The sequence below is a fragment of the Rhinoraja longicauda genome, chromosome 10 (genome assembly GCF_053455715.1).
Source record: "Rhinoraja longicauda isolate Sanriku21f chromosome 10, sRhiLon1.1, whole genome shotgun sequence".
Lineage (NCBI taxonomy): Eukaryota > Metazoa > Chordata > Chondrichthyes > Rajiformes > Arhynchobatidae > Rhinoraja > Rhinoraja longicauda.
In genome coordinates, this window is record NC_135962.1 from 39,835,837 (window position 1) to 39,857,265 (window position 21,429).

Genomic DNA, 21,429 nt, shown 5'->3' on the forward strand with positions numbered 1-21,429 from the left:
TTTAGAATCCCCAGATGGCAGGTTGCAATTGAAACTTGTATTTCCAGATCATTAGCCAGGATTCGGAGTACTAATACATCACTTGCACTGATGTGCTTAATTTATGACTGAATTTAAGTGTAGTTTAATTTAATTTACACACAATTCTCTATTTGTAATTGATTAGAGGAAGTAATTGCTGTTGTGCATTAACCTAATACCATCCAAGAAACTCAAATTTGTTTAGCTTAATTCTAGTTCTAAATTTCAGTTGGTACACTGATGCGTTAGGCCTGATTTTCTGCTTAAAAGCCTACAGGTTCGCTTTGTATGCTGACTTTTACTCATTGTCTGAAGGAGATGGGTTCAGTTATCTTGACATACATCTCTTTTCTCCTGTCATCCATCCTTTTTCCCCTGAGATGCCTGAGTTACTCTAGCACTTTGTGTCTATCTTCGGTATAAACCAGCATCTGCAGTTCCTTCCCATATATTCTCTTTATGTGTCTATGCTCTGCCATTAGACACTGCATGGAGATCAATGGGGCTGTGCTGAATTCCCAAGCACTTGGGTAGTCTATCCGCCCATTGACGCTCCAATACATTGATCTGCCCAAGCCCAGAAATCGCATGGATTTCATTTGGATGAAAGGACTGTGGACAGAAGTATATATAAAAAGTCATGTCTTACTTTAATTTAGATGAGGTATTTGAGAGGCTTTTAGATGGGCACATGGAAATGCTGGGAATGGAGGGACATGGATCCCATTCAGGCAATGGAGATTGGTTTCATCTTTGGCATGGACTTTGTGGGCAGTTGGGCTTAGAATCATAGTCACACAGTGTGGAAACAGGCCCTTCAGCCCACTTTCCCACACCGACCAACATGTCCTATTTACATTTGCCCCATTTGCCTGTGTTTGGCCCATATCCCTCTAAACCTGTCCTATCCATGTACCAGTCTAATTTTTTCTTAAACATTATGACAGTCCCTACCTCAACTATCTCCTCTGGCAACTTGTTCCTGTGCTGCACTTTTCTATGCTCTGAGTGGCTTTGCCTTTATTTGTTTCCAAATGAGTATTTCTGTATCTTTAAATTACTAATTTACAAAATTCAATCGCATCTTTCTTTGTTGTTGAGAGTTTCTCGTGGCCAGTAAGTGTGGCATGGCGCAAGCATTTCTCAGTGCCGTTTTGGCCAGCTTTGATCATGAAGGCACAGTACTGGGCCTCGTCAATTAGCGGGGAGACAGTTTCCTGGAGCAAAACATGCCAGGGGACCTACTCCAGGTAAGCCTAGACTCAGAGGGAAGTTGAATTCACGGGTTAACGTGGGTTACTTACTGTTCAGAAAAGATTTAGGTCATTATATGCAAGCAGCATTCATCAGAAGCCTTTTCTGTATTTAGATTCAAGCCGAGTGCATGAAAGCATTTGCACCAGCAGTGTTATATAAAGAATCAGATGAGAGTAAATGTAACAATAAAGATGAGCAGTGCTGTGCATCTGTAAATCACTGCTTTGCGGGCAAAATATTTCTATCAAAATTACTGGCTTTTTGATGGGAGAAGAGTCTTGTGATGAAGAATGAGGGTTGTTGCGGAGATAATGCTCAAAACAGAAGAGAGCTCTCGATATGTTTGGCTGTTTAAACATATCATCTGTCAAATCTTTGTCAAACCTGTCGAGAAACTCTCAACAACAAAGAAAGATGCGATTGAATTTTGTAAAGACTCCAAAAAAAATCAAACACTCATGGGTTTTTCCATTGAGCTCAGTTTTAGGAAACACTAGACCAAGTGGACCGGTTGGGCCCAAACCTCTCCTGCATTGGTGCAGCACCCTCTCCCCCTGTAGGCCCGGATGCTGTCGGCCCCGATGCTGTAGGTGCCGACAGTTTAGGTCCCGACAGTTTAGGATCCCGACATTTTAGCTCTGGATAGTCTAGGTATGGAGGCCCGGGCGCCACTTGAAGGAGGTTGCGTAGCAACCTGCCTCCCGGCCCGGGCGACCGCCATTGGTGGAGCGGGAGCCCGTGGCCGCTGGCTGGGTGAGGTCACGTGGGGTGCGGGGCGGTGACATCATCCTTTAACCCTTATTTGGGAGTGAGGAAGTTGGCAACCCTACTAATACGGGACAAGGGCGTCCCGTACGGTACAAACTAATTTAGCCCAAAATACGGGAAGTCTCAGCAAATACGGGACAGTTGTCAACCCTAGCAACAGGCCCTTCAGTCCACATTGTTTGTGCTGAACATGATGCCAACACCAAATCTTATCTGCCTGCACCTAATCCAAATTCCTCCATTCCCTGCATATCCACATTGCTATACAGACAGCTACTTATTGAAAATGTCACTGTTGATTCTCTTGGAGCTCAAGAGCAAAGTCAGTGGGCACTAAAATCATTGGGGAAGTTTCTCCTGACTATTTTTAGGTTGATTTAGGTTGCACAGCTTTGGTTTCAAGCTTTTTTTTAAAGAACGTTGTTTTAGTGGATGTCACAATTGACGCACAGACGATTTGTTTATAAGTTTATGAACCTCATGCAAAATGTATGAATGTTTTCAGTCAGATGACTCAAGTATTGAGATGTATCTTTTCAAGGACCCTCGGACCAATGAACATGTAGAAAATCACAGCAGGGAGAATTAGGTTTTGAGCATGAGCACATACAGGCTAAAAGAATAGAAACAGCCCATCGTTTTCCATTCTCTACAGGTGCTTCCATTTAGGTTAGTGGAGTAATTATTTGTGGTGAGTGTATGGATTACTAATGGTCAATACTGCATCCTTTCAATGTTAGATGCTAATGTAAAATTTCTATCTGGTACATTTTCATCATCTCTCCTGTCACAGCTAATCTTGATAAGGTAGTCGCAGAGTATTTAGTTCTATTTTGACCTCCTCAATGACAAGTATTAATATGTATGCTCTGAGCATTGGCACTAATAATAGCAGAAGAAGGACATCCATTGTATCTATGGTCCCCTCAATCTAGGGAGGAAACACGAGACTGCAGATGTTGGAATCTGGAGCAAAAAGCAAACGCTGAAGAAACTTGGCGAGTCGTATGTCATCGATGGGTGGGGGGGGGGGGCAGAGGGGGTGGGGTGGAGGGTGGAGGAATTGCCCATGTTTTAGGTCTGAACCCTGCATCAGGTTCTGAAACGGGATCTTGACCTGAAATGCCAACAGTTCCTTTCCCCTCATGGTTACTGCTCAACCTGCTCAGTTCCTCCAGCAATTAATATTTTTGACTTCTCAATCCAGGCTGTCAGATGCATTATGCAGAACATGAAGATTGTGCTAATCATCTTCAAGCATTGAATTACTGTGTACTGGGAACAAAGAAGAGGATTTGGTTTTGATATTAATTGGTCTATCCCAATGTGGTCAATGTTGCACTGATGCAGTTTAAAGGCCTATCATGCATTGATCATTTGGACCATCCTAATGCCTCAAATTCTGAAACGTTTGTCTGTGACTAAAATTTATCGAGTTGCATTCCAAAAACAATGTTCTAATACAATTATTGTGCTTCATAGGTTTGCCAAATGGGATTTGTTAAATAGGACAGACATATGGGGTTCCATTTCATTGCTGCTGTTACGTTGCTATGTTTAATTCGACTTAGTTTGCTACTCTAATCAATTACTTCAAAGAGAATGAAATTATAGTTGGAACCATTTTGATGTAGTATGTGTCTATTAGCATCCTGTTGAATTCCTGAATCTTCACTGCACTGATGGTGGAATTAGACCAGCCTGACTCGTTTTTTTCCTCCAGGCTATTCTACCTTTTTATTTTGCTCATTTGTTGCACGGACTTAATAAAAATAAATCCATTGACATGGAGCATCCCAGGCGCATTAAAATGACCTCAATAATTGGGAGCAGAAACACTCTTAATTAGTTCCACCACTGCCTCTGATTGCAAGACCAAACGACGACATTATATAAAATTCAAAAAGCTCTTGGTCAAAAATAAACTATTTAATCTGTGCATGGACACCTTCGGCCTTACACCAAGGACTGATAGAAAGGTACAGGTTTACCACCGATTTTCTGGCACCTGGTTCCAGAACTTTGCCGGATTATCCGTTTTGCCCGACCAACAGAGGTCAAGTATTAATGATACAACAATACGCCTCTAACCCACTACTTATACCCCTCCTGCTGCTGCTAGAAACTTAAATAAAACAAATATTAAATGTTTACCGAGTTGCCCTCGGATGTTCTGATGAGGGTTGGGTCCAAAGATACTAGAAGAACAAGATAGACCACTCGACCCTAAAAACTGTAGTACGTCAAGGTGCCATTTTAGTAGGCAGAAACTTGCAGAAACATTTTAAAAGAAAAATAACAAAAATCTGTGAATTGATAGATGAGATACATTCTGCATTTTAATGGTATAATCACACATACTGTTCCCCCAAAACACTGATTACACTGCGAGAGGCATAACAAACGGCGGATTTTGCCTACTAAAATTGCTCCTTTGCGTACTACACTTCAGTATAGGCGATTTCAAAGGAGTGGTGCACCTTGTTCCTCTTGTATCTTTGGTTGGGTCAGCACTACCTGTGGGGCTGAGGCACCGTGTTCGCAGCAAGACTATTGGGTCGACCCCTGCCGACCCAGAATTTGCCGAATCTGCCAAAAATGTGGTAGGGCCGGCGCACCCTCTGCTCCCACCGTCCCATGTGGGGCTCTGAGAGGAGTCAAAGGTCACTGAACGGTCCGCCTAGGCCGACGGGTCGGCCGAGATACTGGCCTGCAAAGTTGGCCTCGGAGGTTGACTATGGGAACGGATCCGCCAGCTCCGGCCGGGCCGGAGTTCCAGATGTTGTGAAGCAAATGGGTTTTTAGAACAAATCTCATGGTCATCGGTAATGATACAATTTTTTAGATTCTAGAATTATTTAAGGACTTCAGTTTAGAATCCCCAGATGGCAGGTTGCAATTCCAGACCCCCAGCTGCAAGAGGCAAATTCGACCCGCTGATCGGCCGCAGAAGTCCCGATGAGTTTGAGATCGGCCGGCCCATCCGGCCCAAGGCACCACATTTTCGGGGAGACTTCCGGGGGGATCACAAATGCACTCTTGTAATTTTGTCTGGATTAGAGGAAGTGCTGGATCATCAGTTGCCGGAAAATCGGCGGTAGACCGGTACATCAATGATAATCTGAAGGATGCGATGGTGTTTGAAAAACTGTTTATTGTAAAGGACGGATAGTTATCTCAACTCTGGTTTTGGGGAGTTGTGGCAAACCAAGGAATTGTGCAGAGACAATGAATACAATGAAGAGAGAAATTGAATTGGAGTGCCTCAGAATTTGGTACCACCATTTTTAAGTTACTCTAACAACCAGTATTCAGAAACTTAATGAGAGGTAGCAGGAAGAGAGCAATAGACAATTGGTGACAATGCAGAAATTGCAAAATAAATTTGACAAAATATGTAAATAGCTTGAACAGTGTGAGCTGAAATGTAATGAATATGTACCCAAGGGGAGGCACAACAGTCTGTTCATGTACTTGGTGAATAACAAAAAAAAACAGGATAAAGCTGAGTAAAATGTTGGAGCTTTGATGTACTTGACGCTAAATATGCAAAGACCAAAGCAGTGCAGGATTCTGCCAATTCAGACAATGTCAGAAGCACTCAGCCGTGTCTTTCAGCAGATAGGCGGGGAGAAGGGGGGAAGGGAGGGAGGAGTGGGGTAGAGAACAATGAACAATGTGGGGGGACCGCCCTGAGGGAGGGGGGGGTAGAACAAAGGGGATCCGGCGTGGGGGTACTACCGTGAGGGGGGTCAGAACAAAGGTGGGGGTACTTTGTAACTTTGTCAGCGCCATATGTGGCGACTATTTGCATACGTTGGGAATGCTCGCAAAAAATGTCACTGTGCTTTGTCGCATGTGGCAATAAGGTATTCCATTCCATTCCATAAAATGTCATTGTCCTGAAATGTTAGCTCTGGTTCTCTCTTGTGCTTACCGCCTTACCTTTTGAGCACTTTTAACATTTCCTGTCTCTATTTCAGATTTGCCACATCTGCAGTTGTTTGGTTTCCACTTTCCACAACATCATGCACCTCAGTTCTTAGCCATTGTAAAATGTATTACGACTTTTTACTAACTCATGAAAACTTTTCCAAAGGTTTCGATTGCAGACAAGATTGATTGTATTTTAATCAGGCAATTATCTATTGAAACAATCTGAATGTAATTCAATTGATGGTATTGTCATTGCTGAGTCAGAGCGTTACATGTTCAAACCCCACTTTATATTCTGGTGCCGTTCCAAGAGAGGCAGCTTTGACTATTATGCACATGGCCTCTCTTGTTAACTGCTCTCCTCAGTTTTCTATTGTCTTTGTGTCTCTGCTGAGATGGAATAGTCAACAATTGAATGAATACTAGCACGAACACTAGCTTGAGACTCTCATAGTTTATAACTATAGAAACAAGTATACGCTTTTCAGCTATTTGGACCTGTCTCACCGTTTATTTTACGGATTAATGGGGATGAGACTGATCTATGCTTCACTTCTATTAGACAGCCTTTGATCTATATTCGGTGAATTTCGTGGTTTTTCAAAACGTTGAACCTTAAATTTCAATTGACCCTTAATTCACAGCCTTTGGGAGAAGAAAATATCAGCTGTGGCATTATCATGTGCCGAAGATACATAGACAATAGGTGCAGGAGTAGGCCATTCGGCCCTTCGAAACAACGCCACCATTCAATGTGATCGTGGTTGATCATCCACAGTCAGTACCCCGTTCCTGCTTTCTCCCCATACCCCTTGATTCCGCTAGCCCTAAGAGCACTATCTAACTCTCTTTTGAATGTATCCAGTGAAGAAACCTACATGATACCCTGAATTAGATATTTATAATTTTAAGATTGTTTCCCCTTAATCTTAATTGTCCACCTTAAATCGTAGTTTCACAGTGCATCTATATACTAAAACTCCCGTTTGTTTGTTTGTTTGTTCCTGACCTACAGCCAAAACGGTACACAATAGCGCGGCAATTTTAGGCCAACCTCACTCACCGTCATCCCTTTGGTGCTAATGGAAGAAGTTTAAATTGAAATTGGTTTTATATTTTTTAAGTTATTCACATTTTAAAGTTTAAATCTATCTCCTAGGCAGGGAGGGGGGGAGGGAGTGAGGAGGGGGTAGGGAGGGGAAGGGGGTGCAGGGGGAGGGAAGGGAGTGAGGGAGGGAGGGAGGAGGGGGGAAGAGAGGGTGCTGCACCAATGCAGGAGAGGTTTGGGTCCATTTGGTCAAGTAGCCAATTAAATCCCTTGATTTATTTTTAAACTGTGATCACCTCTCAGTTACCTAAACTTTGTTTGGAAGTTAGGTTTTATAACTTGTCCTATTAATTTAACCCTTTAAACTACCTAAAATGTGGGCATAAAATGGTTTATCTTCATTCCTTAGCTCTTTTTAATTACAATGAGGTTAAAAATGACCAAGAGCTAACTACATAAATAATCTTCCACCGTAAACATATAGGATTAAAAGGGGCACAATATCCCCCTCGCACTCATTGCTGGTCTCTGAACAAGGTTCATGCGTGTGTGCTTCTCCCCAGCACAACATGTTCATAAATTCATAAGGTATAGGAGTGGAATTAGGCTATTCAGCCCACCAAGTCTCCTCTGCCATTCAATCATGGCTGATGAATCTTTCCCTCTCAACCCCATTCTCCTGCCATCTCCCCATAACCCCTGACACCCTTGTGATTCGCAGATGAATCCACTGCTCACATTGAAGCTCCACTGCCACAGAAATTGAATTAAGTTCACGGACAGCCGAAAGAACAAACCAGACCCCCAAAACAGCTGAGAAAAGACTCACCTGGCTAAACACTCCCCCCAGCCAGCTAGCGATTGAATTTGTCAAAGGTTCTGAATACCTCTGACATTGAAAAGCACAACAAAAAAAACCCAATTATAACTACTGGATGAATGAAACCATTTTTAAAATCATTATTTAAACACACAGTGCTGGAGTAACTCAGCGAGTCAGGTAGCATCTGTGGTGGGAGTGGACATGTGACATTTCGGGTTGGGAGTCTACACCATTCATTCCAGAGATACTCCCAGACCCATTCAGTTACTCTAGCATTTTGTGTTTCACTCAAGATTCCAACATCAGCAGTTCTTTGGGTCTTCATTTTACTGACTTATTTAGATCAGTCATAGGTCTTAGATTCTGACCTGGCTTCGGCTTAGCCATGTTATAATTGGATATATACGCCCTTTATTGGATGTGCGTCTGCATTCTGCTGATGGATCTCCATAATGTCTTCAATCCCTGTTTTGACTGCCAGAGATATAGCTTAAACCAAAGGTGGACATTAAAAAAGCTAGAATAACTCAATGGGCTCTGGCAGCATCTCCGGAGCAAAGGAATAGGTGATGTTTCAGGTCGAGACCCGTCTTCAGACAGAGAGTCAGGGGAGAGGGAAACAAGAGATATGAGAAAGGTACATAGAACGAATGACTGAAAGGTATGCAAAAGGACAAATCAAAGCCAGCAACAATGATCAGGGAACAGTGAGCCCACAATGGTCCATTGTTGGCTACGGAGAAGATGATAACGAGTGATACAAACTGTGAAACTCAGCAGGACAGCAGTGAAACTAATACAATGACCAGGGTGGGGGAAGGAAGAGAGAAGGGTTACTTGAAGTTAGAGAAATCAATATTCATACCACTGGGTTGCCCAAGCGAAATATGAGATGCTGCTCCTCTAATTTGCGTTTGGCCTCACTCTGACAGTGGAGGAGATCCAGGACAGAGAGGTCAGTGTGGGAATGGGGGGGGAAGTTAAAGTGTTTGTCATCCGGGAGATTGCGTAGGCCAAGGCAGACTTTGCTCAGGTGTTCAGCGAAACGATTGTCCAGTCTGCCCTTAGTTTACGCCGATATATAGGAGTCCACACCTAAAATAGCGAATACAACAGATGAGGTCGGAGGAGTTGCAAGTGAACCTCAGCCACATCTGAAAGGACTGTCGAGGTCCCTGGACAGATTTGAGGCAGGTGGTGTTGGGAACAGGTGTTGCATCTCCTGTGACTGCAGGGGGAAGTAACTATGGTTTATTGACTAAAGTTTTACATCATTATTGAAATCTTTGATAAACTGTTAAAAAATTGTTGAATGTTCACTGTGTTCACAAAATGCACCCTGTTTATGTAGTACCTTAAATAGTCTGTAGTGCTGCTATGCTATGGTTGAATAGTTCAACTAACTGTGTGATTGGATTAGGCAAGAAAATAGCACAGGATTTCAGAGTCCAAATAGAATGGTTATCCAAGGGAATAATCAGATCATTCTCAGAGCAGAGGTGACGAGCAGAGATTAAAGCAATAGGAAGTGAGTCTCATTGACAGAGGGCATGAGGTGAGAAACCAGCAAATTGCATGTTTTTTGGGCTAGGACCATGAGTGCTTGTGAGCTAAAGGGAAGCTTTAGAAAGATGGACACACAGTGCAGGACAAAAAGTCCTGGCTATGCCTTAGCTACATTATACTTGCTTGGTTAAGACCGTTATTGGATGTGCATCTGCATCTGCTGACGAGTCTCCTTGCTATCTTCAATCACCAGAGATATAGTGCCTTGATGTTCTAACTATGGTTTGTTGACTAAATACTGAGGAGGGGCTCGATCCAAAACCTCACCTATGCATGTTCTCCAAGAGATGCTGCCTGACCTGCTGAATTACTCCAGCATTTTGTGTCCTTTTGTGTATTAACCACCGTTTACAGAACTTTATTGTCATTCGGTACAAATACCGAACGAAATTACAGCAGTCACAAAACACAACAAAAAAAAGAAAAAAGTACACAGGACACACGACCGCAAGACAAACATCCATCACAGTGAGTCCAAACACCCCCTCACTGTGATGGAAGGCAACAAAACATCCACTCTCTTCCCCCCACGCCCACGGACAGGCAGCTCAACCCCTAACGAGGCGACCGACACGCACAGCCCCCGCAAGGGGATGGAAGGCCCCACGGCCGAGCCGCACCGGGCACTGAAACGTCCCGTGGCCGAGCCGCGCCGGCGATGTTAAGTCCAGCGGCTGAGCCGCGCCGGGCGATGGAAGGCCGAGCCGCACCGGGCGCTGCCAAGTCCCGCGGCCGAGCCACGCCAGCGATGTTAAGTCCAGCGGCCGAGCCGCACCGGCCGCTGCCAAGTCCCGCGGCCGAGCCGCGCCGGCGATGTTACAGTTCTTTGTTTCTACTGAAGCTCTAGATAAAGCAGACAATTGATTACCCCATTGTTAGTAATAAAATCAATGTGTGTAGGTGAGAACAAGGGGATCAAATGGTTCCCCAGTCCTGACTGAAATGGTGGGGGATCATCTCTGGATGAGGTACAGCTTACATTTTTTTGTTAAGCGACCTGACAGTAGCATATTGATTTCTGCACTTTTCTTTATAGTTCCCATTTCAACATTATACTTAGAAGCCAAAGCTTCCAATAACCTTAACCATATTTATTGCTTTGCTAATGCCGATCTAACCCTTTACTTTCCAATTATTATAAACATAAAATATTTACATGGATTTCTTTCAACATTTTACTTGTATCCTTTGGCAACAATTATAACTGAGCATGTGAGATCAAAGGAGGTAAGAAATCTATAATCCATTAAGATTACATCCATGACCCTTGCTACTTTGACCAAGCATGATACTGAAAGAATTATCGAAGTAATAAATAATATGCCATCTTTGCAATGCTAAGGGCACTAAAAATGTGCATATAGTAATACAGTTCTAAATTTGAACTTTTCACATTATGCTTAGTTAGAACACTTTCTTTATGGATAGTGCGTTCTAACGATAAATGTATCTTTCAGCAGTGGTGAGATACAATTAGCTTTGCTTTGATTCATCACAAGAAATGATAATGAAATAACGAATGCTCCAATTCTTCCTCTGAGCCATGATTCCAGTTGATTAATGCTTAACAGAAAGAACTGACGACTCACCTAAGAATATCCCGAGCACCTTATAGCATGTAGTATTTTTGAAGTGTAATCTCTTATGTAGTAAGTATGTTAGTTAATTTGCACAAACCAAGCTCTCTCAAGCAGTACTGTGGTGATTTCTGCAGCAGTGTTAAACTTCATGCTATTCTTCCCAACTCCATTTCTAACAAAATCCAAAGCAAAATCAGTCTATCTCTGTGTGCAGATAAACCCATTGTGCTTCCTCAGCACAGACATAGGGCCATAGAGCACACAAACTGGCCCTTCAGCCCATATTAATCATGCCGAGCTTGATGTCAGATCTAAACCAGTCCCATTTGCCCATATTTAGCCCATATTCCTCTAAAGCTTTCTTATCCGTGTAACTGTCCAAGAGTCTTTTAATTGTGGTTTAGTTTAGTTTAGGGATACAGCATGGAAACAGGCCCTACGGCCCATCACGTCCGCGCCGACCAGTGATCCCCGCATATTAACACTATCCTACACACTAGGGACAATTTTTGCATTTACAAAGCCAATTTACCTACATACCTGTACATCTTTGTGGGAGGAAACCAAAGATCTCGGAGAAACCCCACATGGTCATGGGAGGAACATACAAACTCCGTACAGGCAGCACCTGTAGTCGGGATCGAACCCGGGTCTCCAGTGCTGTAAGGCAGCAAATCTACCGCTGTGCCACCGTTCCACTATTATGGTACCTGCCTCTGGCACCTCGTTCCATATGCCCACTATCATCAATGAAAACATTGCCCCTCTCCTATTAAACCATGCTCTTCTCACCTTAAACCTCTGTCCTCTGGTTTGTGATTCCCCTACCTTGGGGAAAAGATACTGTGCAGTCACCCTATCTATTCCACCTTTTATTTTATACATCTCTATAAGATCACCCCTCAGCCTCCTGTGCTCCAAGGAATAAAGTCCTAGCCTGCCCAATGTCTCTCAATAGCTCAGGTCCTTAAATCCTGGCAACATTCTCATTAATCTTCTTTGCAAGCTTTCCAGCTCAGTGATCAGTTGCAATGAATTTCAAAAGTAGAATATCAAGGCTCTTACTACGGAATAGCATTTAGTGGGAGATTAAGACGCATCACTGTGCTCAGACATCAGACTTGCAAAGAATAAAAACCAATACCCAAGTTGTGCATTATTTTATATTTATTCTGATAATGCACTTTTTCTTGGTTTACTCACAGTAATTCAGATTCTATTCGTCTCATCTTCTCCGGACAGGCTGGTCTCTCTTCTGGCAGCACCACCACTTGTGACACTCAATCTCTCTGCATCCCCACCATCCCATTTGTTTGCTCTCTGCTTTCTCTGCAGCTGACAGTAAAACTTGTTCTCCTTTGTGACCTGTTCCGGTTCCGACAAAGGGCCTGAAATTGTTCACCTCTTTCTTTCTCTACAGATGCTGCCTGATCTGCTAAGAATTTCTAATATTACCTGTTAAAGTGTGAATATTCAGGCAAAATCCACATCAGACACACAGGCAGTAAGGAGAAAAGGCAGGAAGGAGGTATTTAGGTTAATTGGCTGGGCAAATGTAAAAATTGTCCCTAGTGGGTGTAGGATAGTGTTAGTGTGTGCGGGGATCGCTGGGCGGCGTGGACCCGGTGGGCCGAAGGGCCTGTTTCTGCACTGTATCTCTAAATCTAAAAAATCTAAAATCTTTACTAGTGTGAAGACAGCTGACAACAGAAATGAAAAAGGATGTAGATTGATCTTTGCAGTTAGCTCCCCCAACCATTATGGTTTTGTTCCAACAAAGGAACAGGTGATACTTGATTTAGGTAGAAGTAATGAACTGGAAATAGTTAATAATCTAGTCGTAAGACCATATCCAGGGAGCAGTCGTCTTAATATGATGATGAATTCAATCAGCCTTGAAGGAGAGAAAGAAGGTCTTGAATTTAATTAAGATTAACTTTCACAGGATGAGGGAGGAATAGGCAGAACACGTTATCAGTTGAAATGTCTGCTGGTCAACAATGGAACTATTCTAGAAATTAAATTACTGTATTATCTAAAAAAAATGTATCTACGGAAGGATTCATGAATAGTTTCACCTATTGAGATCCACAGAAGGTTTGGACCTCAATTTGACAATAGACAATAGATTATTTGAAGATTTAAGACTGGAAGCAAGAGTACATTTTTGAAAGACTCAAAAAATACTTCAAAATGGGGAGAAAGGTTATCCATTAATTTTAACACTCAATCTATCCTGCCGGAACTTGGTTTTAATCCAGATTTCTCACAGGCAAGTAAATGGTGTTGCTGATTGCAAGGGTCCTAGATAAAATAAGTGTGGCAATTAGTGATCTCGTTTTAGTGGGCACATGTAGTTCAAAACAATGCTGGCCAGTATCAAAGTTAGGCAATCTGATGCAGAAGCCAAGAGTAGGTAATCAGAATTGGTAGAAACAGATGAAAAATTACGAAAATGCAGAGAAACCAAAAATGGAGGTGTTATCAAGCCAGCAGCAAAGGACCTTGAGAGGAGAGTTCAAGAAAATACATGGATAGGTGGGAAATTAGCGGGAGAGGTAATAAAGCATAGGAACGAGGAGAGGAAAGGGAAACTAGGTGAAGGAAGATGGAAGAAAGGAGGCATCAAACTATTGATAAGCAATAGACTTGGTAAACAATCCCAGAATGTGGTGGAGAATCTATAATGCATTCCTGGGAAGATAGGTTCGAGGAATATATGAGTGGCAACAGGAGAGTCTTGAGGGACAAGGTTAACTTGGAATGAAACCTGTTAAATTGTCACTGTTTTGATGCTGCTGCTAAAATGGAGAGATGGCAGGTTTGGGTATAATCCGCAAAGATCACCATTCAGAGAGGGCAAAGGATTTAACCGGACTTTACTGTCTTTAATCAGACTTTATTGGACTTTATCTTGCACTAATAAACGTTATGCCTTTATTATGTAACTGTGCACTGTGGATGGCTCGATTGTAATCATGTACAGTCTTTCCACTGAGTGGTTAGCACGCAATAAAAAGCTTTTCACTGTACCTCGGTACACATGACCATAAACTAAACTATAATATGACCAATGCTCACACAATTGCTGGTGTCTAGTTTTGAAACTGAGCCCATGCGAGAGGACGGGTAGTTTGATGTTCAGTCTGGACTTGCATTAGCAACGCAGGTGAGGATAGCCAGCTGGATGGAACATTTATGTACAGCCTGGAATCAGGTTAGAGATCTGAAGCAGAAACTGGAGTCTGGTCACAATGACCATTTTATCAGAACACAAATCGATGAACATTTGGTAATGGGTGATGTATGGTTATAGAAATCTTGCAGGATTTGACATTAGGGGATTGAACAAAAGGCTTAGGTATTTCCAGGCCAGTGAAGATATCATCAATAATGGAAACGTAGCTGGAATTCATCGTCGTGTTCAGAATAAGTGGACACTTAGAAATTATAAATAATTTGAGAGAGAGAGAGAGAGAGCACAGTTCTCTTAAGGTAGCTCTTATCCAACAGTGGTTTAACAGAGATGATGGAGAACGTTCAGTTTAGTCTAGAGATACAGAGCGGAAACAGGCCCTTCGGCCCACTAGGTCCGCGCCGACCAGCGATCTCCGCACACCAACACAATCCTACACACTAGGGACAATTTTCAATTAACCTACAAATTGGAGTGTGGAAGGAAACCGGAAATTCCGGAGAAAACCTACGCAGGTCACGGGAAGAACGTATGAACTCCGTGCAGACAGCACCCGTGGTCAGGAATAGATGATGATAAAAATGACTAGATGATGAAGGAAAAAAATTGGTGAGAGTGGAGTGGAATTCCCTTGGAGCTGAGCGGCACGGTGGCACAGCGGTAGAGTTGCTGCCTTACAGCGAATGCAGCGCCGGAGACTCAGGTTCGATCCTCACTACGGGCGCCGTCTGTACGGAGTTTGTACGTTCTCCCCGTGACCTGCGTGGGTTTTCTCCGAGATCTTCGGTTTCCTCCCACACTCCAAAGACATACAGGTATGTAGGTTAATTGACTGGGTAAATGTAAAAATTGTCCCTAGTGTGTGTAGGATAGTGTTAATGTGCGGGGATCGCTGGGCGGCGAGGACTCGATGGGCCGAAGGGCCTGTTTCCACGCTGTATCTCTAAATCTAAATCTAAATCTAAATTAACACCAGCATGATGGATTGGACAGCATGATCTTCTTTGCTACATATCTGTTTAATTCTGTATCTACTAAGGCTCAGCTCCAAGGGACAGTGCAGTGGTCATGATAGAGACACACTCACAATCACTGTCATTATTCTTTTGAGTGAACGAGGATTTGACGGTTGCCACGCACTGCTGGTGGTGTAGTAGTATTGCTCAATAGGCTGTGTTATTTGCAGTGAATTAAGGGGCATTATTTGAATCATGATCATTGGTATCTGGTCATCTGTGAATGGCAGTAGATATTACTGATGTGCTACCATCAGGCGATACATTTTCTCTCAGAAAGACTGACATTAGACTTATGGCTCCAGTCCCTGGGATCTTATGTTAATGCAGCGTTTGTGGCTTCACTGGTGACTGGCAATTTCCTTCCGGTATTGTTCTGTTCACATTCAAGTTCCCATTTCCCCTGCGATGTTGCAGTTCAGGGAACACCACCTTGTCCTGTCGCCTCCTGTGACCACCGAAAACTTTGAATCAGTCCTGAGATCCTTTGTGCCTTGGGGCCAAATATTTTTCGAGTGCAAATCTGACCACCCTAACGTCTCTCCATCAGCAAATGGCCATCTTTCCTCCCACCGAAGCAGGCAAGCCACTGCGATTTGCATTTCTAATTCACAGGTTGGCTTTGGTGTTTGAAGTAAAGATTGCTTTTCATAACTGTGGGGTCGGATTTGAGATACATAGTTATAATGGGACTAGATGTTGCTCCCCTTCAAGAGAAATATGTTTAGTTAAGTGTGGACGCAAGGAACTGCAGTTGCTGGTTTATAAAAACGACACAAAGTACTAGAGTAACTCAGTGGGTCAACAGCATCTCTGGAGAACATGGATAGGTGACATTTGGAGGTGAGGCCCTTTTTCAGATTATTGTGCTGCCTGACCCGCCGAGTTACTCCAGTACTTTGTGTCTGTGTTTGCTTAAGACTTTATCTTTGTTGCTTCTCTTGTTAAGTGACAATATAGAGGAATGCCCATGAGGAATGAGGTATCACATTAGATATGAGGGTTCTCTGGGGACACTTAGAACGATTACAGGCAATTGACATGGCATACTTGTTGGCAAGATGGAAAGGTGAGAGGTCGTATTGATTAGCTTTATACGTGGGCGGTCTTTGCCATGATCTTGGGGCATGATAGGAATTGACCATGCGTCAAAGAATGAAGATAACGCTACTAATTATGCTAGAGAAATGTAAAGGCAAGTGGTATGAAACAGGGCGGTAGTCTTCATTGGGGGTATTGTAGGAGGTTTGAGGGGACATTTTAATCCAGCACTCTTCTGTGAAGAGTGTGCTCAATTACACAGGATCATTGATATTGATGAGCAAAGCTGGCTACTGGCACTGCCTCTTGGCTGGGCAGAGATCCATTTCATTGGTTCGGTACCAGTGAGTCTAAGGAAAGCTGGCCCATTTATTGTTGACAGAGACCATTTGTCTACACGCTTCAACCACAGCGTTGGAGGAGCTGCAAATGTCAGGAAAATATGAGGTGTTAGTTAAGGTCCAAAGTTTCTAGCTCCATGAATGGCATAAGGTTTTAGCTCCAAAGCAGACCAGATGGTACAATTGTGCTGGGGGCTACAAGGTCACCCTGCTCTGGGCTGCTGACGATGAGTAGAAACATGTGCCTGCCTCAGTAGATTTTGTTTGCAGAGTAGACAGGTTCTGGGTCATAAGCTAGACCTGCCTCATGCTTTGGCACTGCAGTTTACATTTCACAGTTAGTTTCATTGTAGCTCCCCTGCCTTGTATGCACAGGGTGTTGTATCCTTACAATAACTTGCTCTGCGAGTTTAAGGCAATCCTGAAGAGGTGAGGAGGCTCTGGAGGTTTTTGTGGGAAGACCTAGGTAGATTGTAACATCGCAATGCACAGCTGAAATGAAATAAATGTACAGATGACAAAACTTAAAGCTGTTTATTTGAGCTTTGGAAATTGTTTGCAAGAGGCAAAGGTCCTTCTGGGAGGTGGCCAGCATTAGATCTAGATAGCCAACTACTGCTCTTTCTTGGGCAGTGCTTCAATATCACTCAACGTTGCTAACTGGATTTGGCCACCATGATCAGTCCCCTTTTGCGGCTTGTTGGGTGAGAAGCAGTGGGTGTATTCGCTATGCAGGGGAGCAGTCCTTCCCAGTCCATTAGGCAATGAGCTGCTAATTGTGCATGCTTTGCACAGCTGCAGTCCCAGAAGAAGCAATTGTGCATGCTTGAGAAACAAGCCTAAGTTAACCTCCTTTGGGGGATTGTTTGATCAAAGTTGTTTCCATTGAGCAGGCATTTAATTCTGATCACAGACAACAGATGGGCGAATCTATCCCTGCACCAAAGTTGATTATTCCAAAGATGAAACACAGTTTATATGGTGGTGCTTATATGGAACGAACTGCCCGGGGAGTTGATTGTTAAGGCACTTGGACAGGTACATGAGTAGGAAAAGTTTCTAGGAATATGGGCCAGGTACAGACAGCTAGTATTATCTTGGTACGGTTGTTGTTGTTGTTCGTCCTTCGGGTTCGAAGATGACCATGACTTCACTTTCAATTTTATTATTTTGACCGCTGATTGGGATCCCCGCCAGCCGTGGTACGCTGGCCGAGGTTGAAGTCTTGACTTGTGCTTGACTTGGATTTAAGTGAGGGGGAGTTGCGCAGATCGTCGGCCTCACTCTCTCGTCCTGGCCTATCGGCTTCCAGCAGCAAGACATAGTCGAGACGGCTGGGGACAGGTCGGGATGCAGTGGATGGTCAGAAGTGTCCTACGTATCTCACTCTGCCCTGTTTGCGCGATGCTTTGCTGGGATCGTCTTTCTGCCCGTTGAACCTTCTGGTGGTTTCCGCCGAACCCAGGCTTCACATGCTAGGTAGACAAGCCCTAAGCCGCTGGAACCAACGACTTGCCGACTGTACATGTGGCATGCACACAAGACAGTGGAGACATCGTGGGGTGGGGGTAGTCCTGCGGCTGATCCCACGGCTTGGGGGGACTCTCCGGGCGGTGGTCCGTAGCCCCACGGGTGGGGAGCGCCGTCCGCCAGCTGTTGCTGCTCCTCAGGCCTCGGGTACGGGCGCCAGGCCGCCGGCTCGAGTCTCCCCGGGGCGCTGGCGAGACTTCTGTCCCGGCCCAGGAGTCCCGGCCTCCAGTCGCCTCCAACCTGGCCGTGCTGCCCCCGGGAGGCAGGGTCGTCCTGGCCCTGGCCCTGCCTGCCCGCGTTGTACGAGAGGTGGCGGCCGTGGCAGCACGGCGGGGCGAAGGCGGCGGCCGCCGGAGGCCCGCGGCAAGATGGCGGCGCCCACTCTTGGTACGGTAAGCTGGTCAGTGTGGACAAATCTTCGTATTGTATAGCTCAACAACGCCAGGTCTCATTGAAAACTAAACAACCACAATGTTCGGCCAAGTTGCTGGTCACATCTGGGTTACTCCATTGAATATCAGACAATGAAACAGAAAAATTAAGCAGGGAAATTAAACCGGATTGTTTAGGTGTTATTATCATTAGGAGTTTCTTTACAATACAACTCTGCTGGATTTGGACCCCAGCAAGGTAAACCCCACACTTCTCCTTGAGCACAAACAGGACTTGATCTCCCTCCCAAAGCCTGAACTCATTCCTGCAAAGCCTCCCATGAATCTTGCACCCGCATGCCCCACCATCTCTCCTCTGCACTTCTGATCCTTATCGCATTCTCAATTTTGACCTGTCAATGTTCACCACATGTGATCTCCACATCCACTATTCTCTTATTTGTTCATGATAATCCCTTCTTGACTCCCATCTTGTGAAGGATCCACCTCTCCTCTCAGCTACTTACCTTGCTGTTTACACTGGAATTTAGAAGGATGAGGGGGGATCTTATTGAAACATATAAGATAATTAGGGGATTGGACACATTAGAGGCAGGAAACATGTTCCCAATGTTGGGGGAGTCCAGAACAAGGGGCCACAGTTTAAGAATAAGGGGTAGGCCATTTAGAACGGAGATGAGGAAGAACTTTTTCAGTCAGAGAGTGGTGAAGGTGTGGAATTCTCTGCCTCAGAAGGCAGTGGAGGCCAGTTCGTTGGATGCTTTCAAGAGAGAGCTGGATAGAGCTCTTAAGGATAGCGGAGTGAGGGGGTATGGGGAGAAGGCAGGAACGGGGTACTGATTGAGAGTGATCAGCCATGATCGCATTGAATGGCGGTGCTGGCTCGAAGGGCTGAATGGCCTACTCCTGCACCTATTGTCTATTGTCTATTGTCTATTTACCTCGCACCGGGTCTAATCACCATCCCTCAACCGGTAGCTTGGTTTTGACCATCTATTAAACCCAAGCCTGATGCGGAAAATGACAAAAGATAAATGGTTCCCTTGGATATTTGGGCTGCTTTGCTTGGATTGAGATTTTCTCATTGCCATCGGTAAATTCCTCTGTGAAACACATTATTTTAGCTGATCTTGTGAGTGCACCTAATAGCTGCAAAAGCCCAGCTTTTAAATAGCTTAATGTGTCTCAACTGCATTTCTGTTGTGAAGTGTGTACTGGTTTGTTGTGCGAAAAATACACGGATGAGGATTGGTGGAGAATAGTTTTAATTTTGACCTGAATTTTTCAACCAGTTCCATTTACAAACTAATTTACCAAACTATCAGTTCTTTTTATCTCAGAATAATCCACTCAATGAAATGAATAAAACAAAACTAGCCAAGACAGACAAATCTTTAAATGTAGGTTTGCATTTGTTAAAGCATCGATCAGTTGGTCAGGGATCTGGACTAACAATCTAATAATTGGTACTGTGAATTGTTAATGTTATAAATGTGAACTCTGCTGAATGTTGTGTATTAGCATATTGACAGATACTTTCTGTTTGCATGTGTCCAGTGTAGAGGTCAGTGGATGTTGATTATATTTTGTACATGCAGTTGTAATTATTTGAATTATTGCACAGAGGGAGGTTAACTGAACCTAACCTTAAAATGTTAAGGTGGAATCAGGAAGATAAGGTACTCAAAATTAATTGAAGGTTGTGTGTTTGGAATTCACTGGTCTGTCATTGCACCACATGTCCAGAGCAACTGATTGGGGCATTGATCTTCACAACCAGGCAATATGTTAAAATGAATAGTATTCATAAATGTATGTTTTCAGAAATCTGCAGACTATTGTACAATTGGATGATGATGACAGTCATAGTCTAGGGACTGCAGTGTGGTGTCGTGGAGGCGGTTGAAGGTACTGAGGGTGTTTCACATTTTACAGCAATCTCAGTGCAATACATGTATCTCAGCTGCAATGTGGCACTGACCACATTTACTGTTTTAGGCGTATAGTTATGGATAAGTATTGACGAGAATAAATATTATCATTGTCTTCAAAACATTAATCTGAGAGAGCAGAGGAGACCTCAGATTAATGGAACAATTAAAGAATACCCGGACCAACTATAACCTTAAAATTCCGGGTTAAGAGCTGGGGAGTGAGATTGACTGGAAAACAACAATACTCAGTGGGTCAGGCAGTATCTGTGGAGGGAATGAAGAGATGACATTTCGAGTCTAGACCCTTCTACAGAATGAAATGTTTTTACAAATTTCAAATTAATGACTTCCATTCCGAAGCAGTCAAAATAAGTTTAATGGAATTTCCACTGTTTTATTCCACTGTTATAATACTGAATTTCAAAAATGGTTCATAGTGACCTACTCTTAAAATTAAGAGCATGGTCTGCATGATTTATGTGTCAATAATATGTGACCTCTGAGTTATTCTGCAGCCTGGGCTCATGCTAAGGTTATATAGGAAGGAACTGGAAATGCTGGTTTAAACTAAAGATAGATACAAAATGCTGGAGTAACTCAGCGGGATAGGTGCGACTTCATCAGTCTGAAGAAGGGTCTCGACCCGAAACGTCACCCATTCCTTCTCTCCAAAGATGCTGCCTGTCCAACTGAGTTACTCCAGAATTTTGTGTCTATCTAATGCTAAGGTTTCTCTCCAGAAGGGATAGGAGCTAGTGCCACAGTGACCATTTGTCCTGGGTAGGACTAGATAACTAGAACCAATACTTGTAGTGACTAGAGAAATACCGATCTTCTTTACATGTTTGATCCATACCACATTTGATTTTTGTTTTCCACCACAGCCCAATGAATCAACAGTTATACCAAGTCATTACAGTTCAAACTCAAAGGATCAGCGAATTTAGCTATTAAGTTATTATTACATTTAGAAGATTGAA

The 21,429-nt window shown here is 43.6% G+C and overlaps 1 protein-coding gene across 2 annotated transcripts in view; it reads left to right on the top strand.

Annotated features, from left to right (window-relative positions):
• The window catches only part of mdga2a (MAM domain containing glycosylphosphatidylinositol anchor 2a), a 712,576-nt gene that overhangs the window by 315,840 nt on the left and 375,307 nt on the right, over positions 1-21,429 (top strand). The window lies entirely within an intron of this gene.